The sequence below is a fragment of the Taeniopygia guttata genome, chromosome 2 (genome assembly GCF_048771995.1).
Source record: "Taeniopygia guttata chromosome 2, bTaeGut7.mat, whole genome shotgun sequence".
NCBI classification, from domain to species: Eukaryota; Metazoa; Chordata; class Aves; order Passeriformes; family Estrildidae; genus Taeniopygia; species Taeniopygia guttata.
Genome location: NC_133026.1, coordinates 27,202,658 through 27,215,119, shown reverse-complemented (window position 1 = coordinate 27,215,119; position 12,462 = coordinate 27,202,658). Strand labels below are relative to the sequence as shown.

General features: G+C 35.1%; 1 protein-coding gene across 1 annotated transcript in view; it reads right to left on the bottom strand.

The window, feature by feature from the left end:
* The window catches only part of PHF14 (PHD finger protein 14), a 157,298-nt gene that overhangs the window by 38,967 nt on the left and 105,869 nt on the right, over positions 1–12,462 (bottom strand).

Sequence of the window (12,462 nt, the reverse complement as noted above, 5' to 3'; positions counted from 1 at the left end):
TTCTTTCAAGCACACAATCTTCAGATATTATGCATCAGCATGCAGAGTGTGTCTGTCAGATGTTGGAACAAAGCTTTAAATTGTACCATCTAACTTAGTTCTCAAGACAGGGTCAGCACATTCATAGGGTTGTGGGGTTTTTTTTTCATCTTTGAGAAGTCCTTTAAGTAATATTTATTTAGCTCCTTACATCTTCATCAGCATTGATTCTTGCTTTTCAACTCCTTGAAGTCCAGATTTTCCCAACATAATGCAAAACAGGGTTACATTAAAATGTGTGATCACCAAAAAGCATCACAAAATCGTCAAAGGCTACTTTTTAAATCAAGACTTGTTTTCATCTCTCCCCACTTCCAGAATCTTCTTCCAGTAACAAGATGAAAAAGAAAGGAAATAGAACAAAAATGAATATAAAAGAAAGGGATAGCTCAATACATCTTTTTCTTTGCAGTCCAAGTTTATTACATAAGTTTTATAGCTTTCTAGATTAACTTTACATGGGATCCACTTGTTTTTTCAGAGGTTTTCTATAAGCACTCCACCCTTCTCTGGGGGAAAGCTCTCAGTGTGTCCTCCAAATCCTCCTTTCCATGTTGCTGCAATCCTATTTCTTAATCCACCCCATTCTCCCCTGTAACGGTTTCTGTGTATTTTCCAAGTGGAATTTTCTCATTCTTATGAATTTATGTATGCTTACAGATCTCCTTTTATGCCAAGGGCGCATCTTGTATTCCCATTGTTTTTGCCATCATGCTTTTCTTACTCCTGTTCTTCCTATCCCTCTCTCTTCTTAGAACTACCATAATTTATTTTCAACTGATAAAGCAGAAAAGTAAAACATTAATTCAAAGCTATAAAAACATTTTTAAAGAATTAATTAACAGTCACTTTCTATAAAAAGCTTTCTATAGAAATTTTTCCTACACACTCCAAGATCTCTCTAATATCTCAATGTGCCAAATTAAAAAAACTATCTTGTACATCCTTTGAGAAACTTCAAACAAATATCAGGAACCCTATTTTGTGCGTGTCCTTGACTTATTTATTCATGTTAGTCACTAGAATAATTATAGAAAATTTCCATTTAACTTTCTACTAGTAAACAGAGATACATACTCTTATTAATTAAAGTAGCCAGCTAAAACACCAAGATATTTTATGCTGGCACACTGAGCTGCACTGACAAAGAGATGTTTACTAAAAAAGGGAATTAACAGCCCAGTTGACACAGTTTAAGAAGTGACATTAATCAGCCATCTTTTGCTGAGCTCTTAGGAATTGAAAGGTTACAACTACTGCTGCAGCTTTAAAACATCTTCATAAAGGCCTGGAAATTCCTCATTCTTCCCTAATTAAGAACAGTGCAAATGATACATGGAATGATAAGGCTAAATTCATACAAAATGTCAACTTTACTGCCTCATTCCTAGAAGAGTATTTATATTTTCCCTATGGTGTTTTTTTTTTCTTGAGATTACTCTTACCAGACAAAATTCCTTTTCTTTCCTCATCTATACTAGAAAACATACAAAAAGACCTTGCTCTTAAATGTGGTTCCTTAACACTGTAGATCAGGTGTTTTCAGTTAAAAGCATATAGTGCTTATACAAACAGTCAAATGATAAAATCTGATACCCTAGCAATATAGATCTGTGTATTAATTTTTAGGCTTTTGATCTTGAGACTACTAATACAATACCAAATCAAAATAGGAATAAAACAACTCTTTCAGTAGATGAAACTGAAACACAAATATACCTTTGATACAGTAAAAGTCACTTCATACCAGGAAACTGTGGTGTGACAGGAGCAGCTCTTTAGAGCAAAGCAGCTGGTGTTGAGGACCAGCCAGATGCAGAACACATATTTCAAAGATACAGCTAGTTTGGTCATGAAGACACAATGCCCATTAGCAGTCAAAATACATCCTAGGCTTTAGTGCTCCTTGACAGAAACTCACTTTGCACACTCCTAAAACCACTCCATAACATGAACCAAAGCAGAGCCACTGGTGGCAACTGGGTGATTCTTTTCAAAAACACATTTCTGACCTAAACCGAAACAAAATCCATCATTCAGCATACCAGAATGCAGAACCATTTAAGCTAGTAATAGGATTTTCGAAAATAACAGGGTATTTTAAATACCAGCTTTAGTCAGAATTCCACAGTGTTACCCTGGATCATCAACAGTTCCCCTTCCTCCTCCTGAGATCCACTGGAAGCTCTCTGGGGTTTAAGAACCGTCTCTACCTTTTTCATTTAAATTTTTCCCAAATTAAAAGAGAGAATATAAGAGATACAGACATATTTTATGCCCTATTTTCAAACGGTGGTTTGACTCCTGCCATGAATTAACTGGTAAACACATTCCATATCATAGGGAATATCTCAGCTCACTTCCCTCCTCCTCTTCTTAAGAGGGTTCAAAATAATATTCCCAAGGGAATGCCTAAACCATTTTACTGTTCTTTAGCTCAAGCAGGTTGTTTTGCATGGAGGGATGAGTCAGTAGGTAAAATGATTCATTGTCTACTAGCCAGTGTATCTATTGTCTTCTGACTATTTTACTACTTTTATATAAAGGAGCTATTCAGTCTCTGTCTATGCTATACCCAGAAAGCACATAAACAACAGCAGGTCAATAGCTCATTCAGTGGGAGAATTATTAACAGATTAATAGACCAGAGCTCCAAAATCTCAATCTTTTTGTATTCTCATAATTATCTTTAAATGTTAAGATTCTTGAAGTTATCATTACATGAAAAGAAACATTTTAAAGGCCTTCAAGAAGTTTCTTACCATCAGCAAGTTACAAAACATAGAACATAACTGTGTGCTGCAATTCCTCTGTCTTGTGCAATACATTTAATGAAACAAGCAGTGGAAATATTACGCAGTAGGAGAACATGGTAGGGCAAATGCATATTCATGTGATACAAAATATGCTTGCAAATATTAGTACCTCACATGTATCCTTACTTATTGCATGGGTCTGGTTACAGATTTAATATCCTTTATGACAATGACTGTACAATTCTACTGACACCCTTCTACTTCCAAAAATAAGTATGCAATGTGATTAACTCACTTGAAGTACACTTTTGGGTACCTTCCATAAATATGAAGTTATCTTACTGTTTTATCTTTTTGACACTTTTCTTCGGCTGTTTATATCACATCTGAAAGGATACCATCTGCCCGTCAGTCTTCATGAGATTAGTAGCTAGAAAAAATGTTGATATCTACAGATTCCAAGGTTTTCCACATATAAAATCTTTTGGTAATGTTTGTCACAGCTGAAATATACTTAAGACTTTTCAAATATACACAAAGATGTTTCAAACCACTGAACCAGATAATAATTTTCAATGTTTACCAAAGCCACATTTACTAAAAAATCTAAGATAAACTTAATTGCTACTAGAATTTAACAATGCACTATACATTTTAAAGGTTTTGTGAAAATCTTTTCAAAAGCCATCTTAAAATTCTATGAAATAGTCGTGCATTTTCTTGGTAGAACTGATTGTAATGCTCTTGCAGTTATATTCTTACACAAGCTATCTGCTGAGCCAATTTCAAGAGGATGGAACTTTTCTGCTACAGAATGCTAAAATCCAAGTGATGAGACACTCCTTTGCAGAGAAAGTGGCTGACACAGCACGAATTGGCAATATCCAGCTGTCTTCTGGGAAATGTGATTAAATGTGGCTACCACTAAGAGAATTTCTGTTTGAGAATGGCAACTGAACCTCACTTCCACTATCTAACATGATGATGAAAAGCAAATCTTGACTGTGCTAAAATTCATTGTTCGCCTAGCACTTCATAAAATGGCACTTTTTTTTTTTGGTTTTTTCTTCCTCCTCTCTCTCTCTCATCATTCAGCATGATTAGATTTTGCCCAGGCAGCATTAGCAATTTATACTGATGAGTAACACACTACGTACAGTGACATATATGGCTACATTTCTTTGAAAGACTTGAAAATAAAATCAACCTTGAGAGTAAACAGGAGCACTTAATTGGGTAACTATGATAATGTGTTCAAATCTTATACAGACTAACAATTAAATATCTAATTCTTCTTCTATCATATAGAATATTATTACAGGAGATGCGCAAAAATAACTTGCAGGGTAATAAAGCTGGACTAATGAGAAATTAAAATATATAATTCTTCTTTAATTACATACATTCTAGTTCTATGTAAAACATAAGACAAGAAATATATTTCTAGGTTAAGAAATTTATCTCAGAAATCTGGAAGAAACAGAACAGCACTTTGCAACATTAGGGTGCAACAGGATGCCACCAGCCTCCAGACATACCTTTGCATATCAGAAGTCCCTTTTTATGTCATTGTAAAGCACACACCTTGCAATCTCCCACTGACTGCTTAATTCTTAATGAATATTCAAATCAAACAAGATTATACACAATGGAAATGTGGTGTTTTTTTTAATACTGCTCTCCTGGAAGCCTAACTCACCTAACCCAAGAATTTAATCAAGACCCAAAAGGTTTAAAAATTCAAGTCAGTTACAAACTTTTAATTAATACTGTCTTTCCCAGACATTACCAAATTCAACACATTCTACTAACTAAGTATAACAATCTAATTTTCCAAACTGATTATTAACTGTAAGTAGTGATGATCAATTACAATTCATTGCTAAATTTGTTTATGGCTCCACTGTCAGTATGAAGTTCCTAATTATCAATACCCAATGAACTCCTTATTCTAGGAACTCTAGAAGTAGGAAGAGAACTGCATTAACAAAGTACATCTGACTGTACATCAGTGCTGTAAGGTATGATGCTTTGGAAGCTACCATGAAGTAACTGTGACACATATATATCTTCCTTTTGTGACTTCACTTGAAAAGTGAAGTGAATGTAAAATGGAGAAAATTTGCATTAGAAACAGTATTTCTGTGTCTTTTACATTTCAATATAGCATTTTCAATATGCAAAATTCACTGTTATAGTGCATCCCAATATTGTACATATCTCGAAATCAAATTTCTAAAGCAAGAAAGAGAAAGCCTCCCATTCTGTAAGGTGCAAGCAACCTTGCTTCTTTTGTCCTTCCTATACACTACTCCTCTTTCAACCTCCTAATAATCTTTGAGAATATGCATAGGTGCACACCAAAGAGGATGTTTTGGTGTGGTATTCAGAGGTCAAAAACTGCTTTTGTTTCTTTATTTTCTCATGCTGCATTAGATAAAACCATATTCAGTGGCTTTATTCAAATCATAACACTAGCTCATTTCTGGATTTTTCCCAATTGCAGCTAGCTCCCAGCAGAGATTTCCTGCCACTCAGTACTAGAGCAACAGGCAACATAGGCTGTAATTTCATTTTGTCATGGCTTAGGGAGAGTAAGTCACGATTCAGCAGCAGAGCTATTACCCAGATAAACCATAACTGTAAGCAGATTTTCTTAGAAGCATAACCTAAAGAAGGTACAGAGTAGCAGCAGCATTTTGAACAGCTGCCCATGCAGAGATTTTGCTTCCTTATCCACAACTTTAGAGTAAGTAATATTTATTATACATAAACTAGAGGTTTAGTAATTTAAATATTGTGTATGTTTAGGTTACATGCATTAAAAATGTACAACCTCTATGCTGTTTATGATTTTTTTTTCCCAGTATTATATTAATCAGGTACCTCTTAAATGCTCCACCGGCAACTGGACTTGGGCATGCATTTTAACCAAAGCAATAGTTAATGAACAAGTTTGTTTCTAATTTTAGCCATCCAGCTTTTTACTTTAGTAACATATTTTTCATCACAACAAAGCAAAATGACCAAGACAACTTTTGAAAAGTACGACTACCTCAGAAATAATTTGATTTGTGTTATACAAAGCCTCGTTAAAAATAAATTTGCTTCATTTTTGTATTGTGTTTGTATGGAAAGGTTTTGGCAGCAGGGTGGGGGGCTGCAGGAGTGGCTTCTGTGAGAAGCTGCCAGAAGCTTCTCCTACATCTGATGGAGCCAACAACACCTGGCTCCAAGAGGGACCTGCTGCTGGTCAAGGTTGGGCCCATCAGCAACAGCAGTGGTGCCTCAAGGATAATGTACTTAAGAAGCAGGAAAAACCTGCACAACAGCACCTGAAGAAAGGAGTGAGAGGAACAGCCCTGCAGACACCAAGGTCAGTGCAGAAGGAGGGGCAGGAGGTGCTCCAGGTGCCAGAGCGGCATTCCCCTGCAGCCCGTGGTGCAGCCCATGAAGAGGCAGCTGTGCCCTGCAGCCCATGGAGGATCACAGGGATGCAGAGATCCACCACAGCCCGTGCAGGAGCCCCACACCAGAGCAGGTGGATGCCCAAAGAAGGCTGTGATCCTTGGGAAGCCTGTGCTGGAGCAGGCTCCTGGCAGGAGCTGTGTCCCCATGGAGAGAGGAGCCCACACTAGAGCAGGTGTGCTGGCAGGACTTATGCACCCTCTCGAGCAAGCTGATCCTGAAGCACCCTGGGGAAAGGGACATAGGCTGGATGGAGCAGCTTGTGAAGAACTGCTGCTCTCACTCTTAAGACAAAGAACATCATGTGAAGTTTCAGCTTTGGAGAAAACTCTATATTGTTGGGTTGTTTATGAAAAAAAGCAAATGAAGGTATGCAGCAAGGGATTTCTTCCTTCTTCTGCCTAACAAAAAAATAGGGGGAAGAAAATTAACTCATAAACCAAAAAATTCTTGGACCAAGAGCCATTAAAATAGCTTTCTATTTTTTGGGGGTTTTTTTGGGGGTTTTTTTTGTTTTTGTTTTTTGTTTTGTTTTGTTTTTTACAAAAAAGTGTAATTTAAAACTGCAGTGCATATGTCAATCTCAATTTTCTATGAACATACAACTGCAAAAAGAAACTCTTAGCAGGTTTATTTTAACTACTGTTTTTTTGTCAAAGTTTAATGAAAAAAAAAATTATGTATTTCACTTTGCTCTCCTAATTGGCAATTTCTTTTTACAATACTTTTTTGATCTATCCCAGTGTTATCTTTCAGAATCAGAAATTTGGTTTTGGCATTTGAAACAGCAATAATAAATTTTTAAAAATAGCCCTATATTCCAATTTCTTTATTCTTTAAACATCTGGCTGGTATTAGTTGCACTACCATTTTTCAAAGAGACACTTTTTCAGACAATGTTTTTTCATGTGAAAGACAATGCTATATTGTATTATTTATTTTCTGGTACATTTTTTAAAATACAGTTAAGCTGCACCCAAAAAGTACAACTAGAAGCCCATGATGAGGATGTGGCAGTTAGCACCAGGAAGTATTTGAACTGGTAAAATCGGTTTTGATGTGGAGAAGAAGCAAAATAGTAAAAGTAAGCATCTGTTCCACAAATATTTTCCAGTGCTTAACCACTTTTTTAAAAATTATTTTTATTTTTTTATTAAAACCTAAGCCTCCCACCTAGACTATGGGAATCTTCTGCCAACTAAGTGTATCAGAGTTTTTGGATTAATTTGGGGATTTACTACCAGCTAACTTATTCACTATTCATAAATCAAGTCCCAACTTAAGTTAATTTCAAGGTTGATTATTTTTGGAACGTTTTATGGTATAAATTATTCATTACATAGATGTATTATACCTGTTTGCCAGAAAATAACACAGGTTGTGCCAACTCATTTTTTTAAAATATGATACCTGGGAAGCAAATATTAAAACACATTTGGCAATATTTCAGCCAAGTGATATTGCAATATACTAACATTTCACCCTTTTTTTGGACCATCTTGGTAGTGAAACCTATTTCTGTGCCAAGTTCTTAAAACAGGGCATAAATGGTATAAGGACTTGTGTTAAATTTTCATATTGCCTTACATATTTTGTTTATTTTCTCTTGTTCAATTTTAAGGAAATCACTCCAGTGACAATGTTTTACTGCTCCTCACAAACTTAGGAAGACAACAATGACTTCAAAATATCCAAATATTATCCAGGTGCTATATTAAAAAACATCTTTCTTTCTATGTCACACAAGAAACAAAAGTGCTAGCTAAACTCTCCTCAAGAAACTCTAAAATATATAAATAAACACAAAAATGTCTAACTCTATCATTCTTTATGACCTTATCATAACATAGAGCATAATATTCACACCTGTGGAAGACAAATACAGTTAGTGAATTCCACTATGTAATTTTTCTGTAAACTACCTTAAAATACTATGTTCTGGCTGAAAAATGTTGCATAGAAACTGAACATTTTTTCCCATTATAGTGTGTTCTGCTTGAAGCAGCAAGCAGATTTATTAGCAGTATTCTTTCATCATTTTTCAGCTGCAATACTGGGTGCCATGATGGCAGTACATTTGCTTCTATGTTCTGTCCTCAAAAGAAGGTGTGACAATCTCTGTGATTTAAAGTGATGCAATGAGAGCCATCCTTTGTTAGAATATGTAACTGAAGCAAGTTTGAATTAATTTAAAAGACCTGTATAGATTTTTTTCGTATTTTTTTAATGTATTTTACATATAACTATGTAAAATTGCATTGAATTGAATGATTAAATAAGCACATGTAAAACATATTTAGGGCATGATTAAGCACAATATTACTACTGTATGCCAACCTCATCTGTTACATTCAAATACCGTTTTCCTCTGTATACATACACATTATCTCCCACTTCAGAGAATTCAGCACTGTTACAGGTTGGGCCAAGGGATCCAAGTTGGGCAAGAGTAAACGAGGAGAAAAAATTACTAAACATTTGAAAATGTTAATCTTGCCTAGCACTCACAGCAGCTTTGAAGTGAGACAAAAATAAAATTCAATTTGTTGGTAACAACTCAACTACTTCAAATATAAGGTCAAACTTCCTTTTTTCCCCAGTTTGGAAATGATTGCTTCAGTTCTCATGCCTTGCAAACGTAAAACACAAGACTGCCTCCTAATTCTCAACCCAAATTAATCCCTTTTAGTGACCCCCAACAGCTAAATCAGAAATGGCAGGGGTCTTATGAAAGAAAATGTAAAAATCATAGCATGAAGTAATTAAAGGCTGCAAAGTCACACATAGCCAAAAAAGCACTTAAAGGCCTGCATGCCACCTCAACTTCCATATTTCTTAAATTTTGGGAGATTAACATAGGTCTTTGGGTTCATTGTTTGATTTTCAACATGCTTGTGTGAAACTACATGTGTGAGGAAATGCTTCCCTACATTTGGAGAAAAGTCAGTGAAAAAGATAAAATTCCATAAACCATAATGAGATTGTCACCTGCACAACACAGGAGTAGATCATGCACTTCTGCACTCCTCACAGACTTTCCTAATCACCAACCTTGTTTTTGACTACAATAAAATTCCAGGACTACAAGAATTGAATTGTGCACATTTTTCTTTTCATCTGACCAAATTCAAAGGTTTGAAATACATTTTACATATTAAAAATTACTTTAAACTTAAAATATTATTTCAAACATTTAATAATGTAATATTACAGTGTCCAAATACATTTGCATATTCACTGTGTGAAAGCAAAATATACCCAAAGAAATGCTTCTACCTGGCTAATAAGCAAAATCATCCATGATTTCTTTTGAACACAAAATGTGTACAAAAATATATTATTTGCCAGGCTTGGTGTGTTGTGAATTATCAGTTCCAGAAAATATTTCCTGAGGGGCTTAGATGAGAATTCTGTGCTGACACGTATACTGACAATTTATTTCCACTGAAAAAATGCAGTACAGTAAAGAAATGAAATAAAAGGAAAGTAAAAAGAAGTCTAGAGATGAGGCAGCTGATCCTGCAGCACTCAAATAATGACCCGACACATACACTCTGTAGTGTTTTGCAGAACAGATTACATGCAAAGATGAGCAGATAGAAACTTAACTAGCATGGTCAATGTAACCACCATGATAATGTTTAAACTCCTTACTGCCTTGGTCCCTGCTGAAGTTTAAAATTGGAGGAGATATTTCAAACGGTATTTTTTCACTGGAAGGCAACAGAAAGAGCCCACATGTAATACTAAAGAGACCTCATAGTAAGATCTTTTTGTACATAAATGAAAAAATGGTCATACCACATATATTCCTACCAAATATTACCATGTCATGATATTAAATTATTTGGTTTACATTCTATTTATCTGTCTTAAATTCAACTAAAACAAGTTGAAACAAGTGTCTGTATTAAGCCTGAATAGCACTAACAAAAACTACCAGGAAAATAATGATTTATAGTGCTGTTTGGCAGTCCTGAAAGTGCACAATAATCCTTTCACAGGATGAATGGACAGTGTTATAGAAATGGAGACCTTATAGGTTTATTTCAGCTTTCATGTGATGTAACAAAATGTACAATGTTTTTGAGATGAGAGAGCTTGTCAGACCTTAGTAATGAGCATTACCCATTCCAAAGAAGTGACAGCAAGTATCACCAGCAGAGAAGCTGTTGCCCTCATGCCCTACAGCAAAGTCACTGTCTGTCTATTATTTGACAGGCAGGGTAATATGGGAATATGCTACGCTGGTGGAAAAACTGACACAATTGCTGGAGAGTCCTGTGACTAGGATGAGCAAAATGGAAGTACCATGTCCAATGTCTGTGCTAGATAACAATTTAAATCATATGTTTATTACTGCTAAATTACATGCCTTGTACTGCTGACACCTGCAAGTGCTTGGCAAAATCTGAAAATAAAATATCATTATTTGCTGTCAGCAGAATGTAACTTTTCTTGAACATCTAAAATTGAATTTCACAGTTAGAAGTAAAAACTAACAGCCATTACAAGCTCAGCACTATGACCTCTCTTGTCATTGAAATAGTGTCATTTACCTACCAATTATTTTCAAGGCCCTACAGTGCTAATGGAAAATATATTGTTGGGGTATTTTAAAACATGTATTACAAGTGATTTAAACTGGACCAAAACAGATGAACAAAGTACAAAAAACGAGAACTAAACAACAGTCTCCTTGGCCAAAGCAGAAAATTCAATCCCATTTTGCTGCTATAATCCATACTAGTAACTTCCCTGTGACATATCAAAAATTGGATGCAGTGAGTGACTGAGAGACTGAAATCATCAGTAGCTCAGGATTGCAATTCATCCACAGGTCAGGCAGAGTTCAGGAAATGACCCAACTTTATCGACACTTGTTCACTTCTGAGCTCCAAGCACAGATTTGAGAGACCACCCCCTCTAAGGAGGGGTAGAAAAAGCCTTATCATATCAGCTTCTTCTGGCTGTGAAAAATCACAGATATAAAATACACAATCCTAAAGCCATGTAGAACAAAGAATTTGAAAATTATGAAGTACAAGACAAAGTCCTAGTCCTTTAAAAAATTGGTTCACATTATGGCTGAAAGGAGTTTAACTTGATATCATACTTTTTTTAATATATTACACTGCATAGTATAAAACAGAAAAAAAGCTACCAAAAAAGGCTTTGGGGAACATATAGGGCAATACAGCTTTCTTAGAGTAATTTCTCTGCACAGCTCTCTAGAAAAGCTAGTGAAAGTGACTAAACAAAACCACAAGGAGTCCCCATAAGACAATTTTTTCAGTATCTTTCATATTCATTACATATTCACTCAAATGCAATTCCAATTGCCTTCACTTGAAAGTGCAAGAGACTTTATTTAAATTTACTCATTAAAAATCTTTATGAATGAAAATCAGACACAAGAACATTTATAAATTTATAATAATCACTAAGATTAACACAAAATGTGTAATCATTCTACAGAAAAATTTTGTTTACTCTTTAAAACATTCCATTTTTTCAACACACCTTAAAACTAACACACACCCTGCAAGAAGTGAAGTCCATCATAATTAATTTAACTCATAAAGTAGCTAAAAAGTTGTACCTCATACACAGTGTACTAATCTCCAGGAAAACATAACTAGAAATTACAAACCCTTTGATTTTTCTGTTTACTTTCAAGTCAAGAATACGAGAGATACAAGATTTTAACTCATGTTATCAGGACCCCATTTTAGTTTAAGCAGGTGACAGAAATTCAATAACAGTTTTAATTCACTCTTGGAATGTCTCTTGCATGTAAGTGGTATTCAAGAAAGATTGCTTGATGTCCAAACTGTAGTGGACAGCTAATTTCCTGTATCTGTCTCCGTACCTCCTTACAAAAGAACAATTTGATTAATCCCTCAGGGGAAAGTGAATAACATATTTTGCAATTGGAAAGGGACACTAGCAAGCCAAAAAATGATACCACTCCCTGAATGTTCTGTACATGCCAAACTTAAAAGTAAATGCATGACAGAGTTTAAGTATCCAAGTATGCTGACAAGCAACATATGAGAACATCTCATCACAGCTGTGTCCCTGTGTATTCAAATACTGAGACACTTACGAGGTAAAAGATTCTGTGAAATACAAAGAAATTGGCAGTAAGATGAAAAATCTTGAAGACTTTTAGAATACTCTTTTATTTTTACACTGA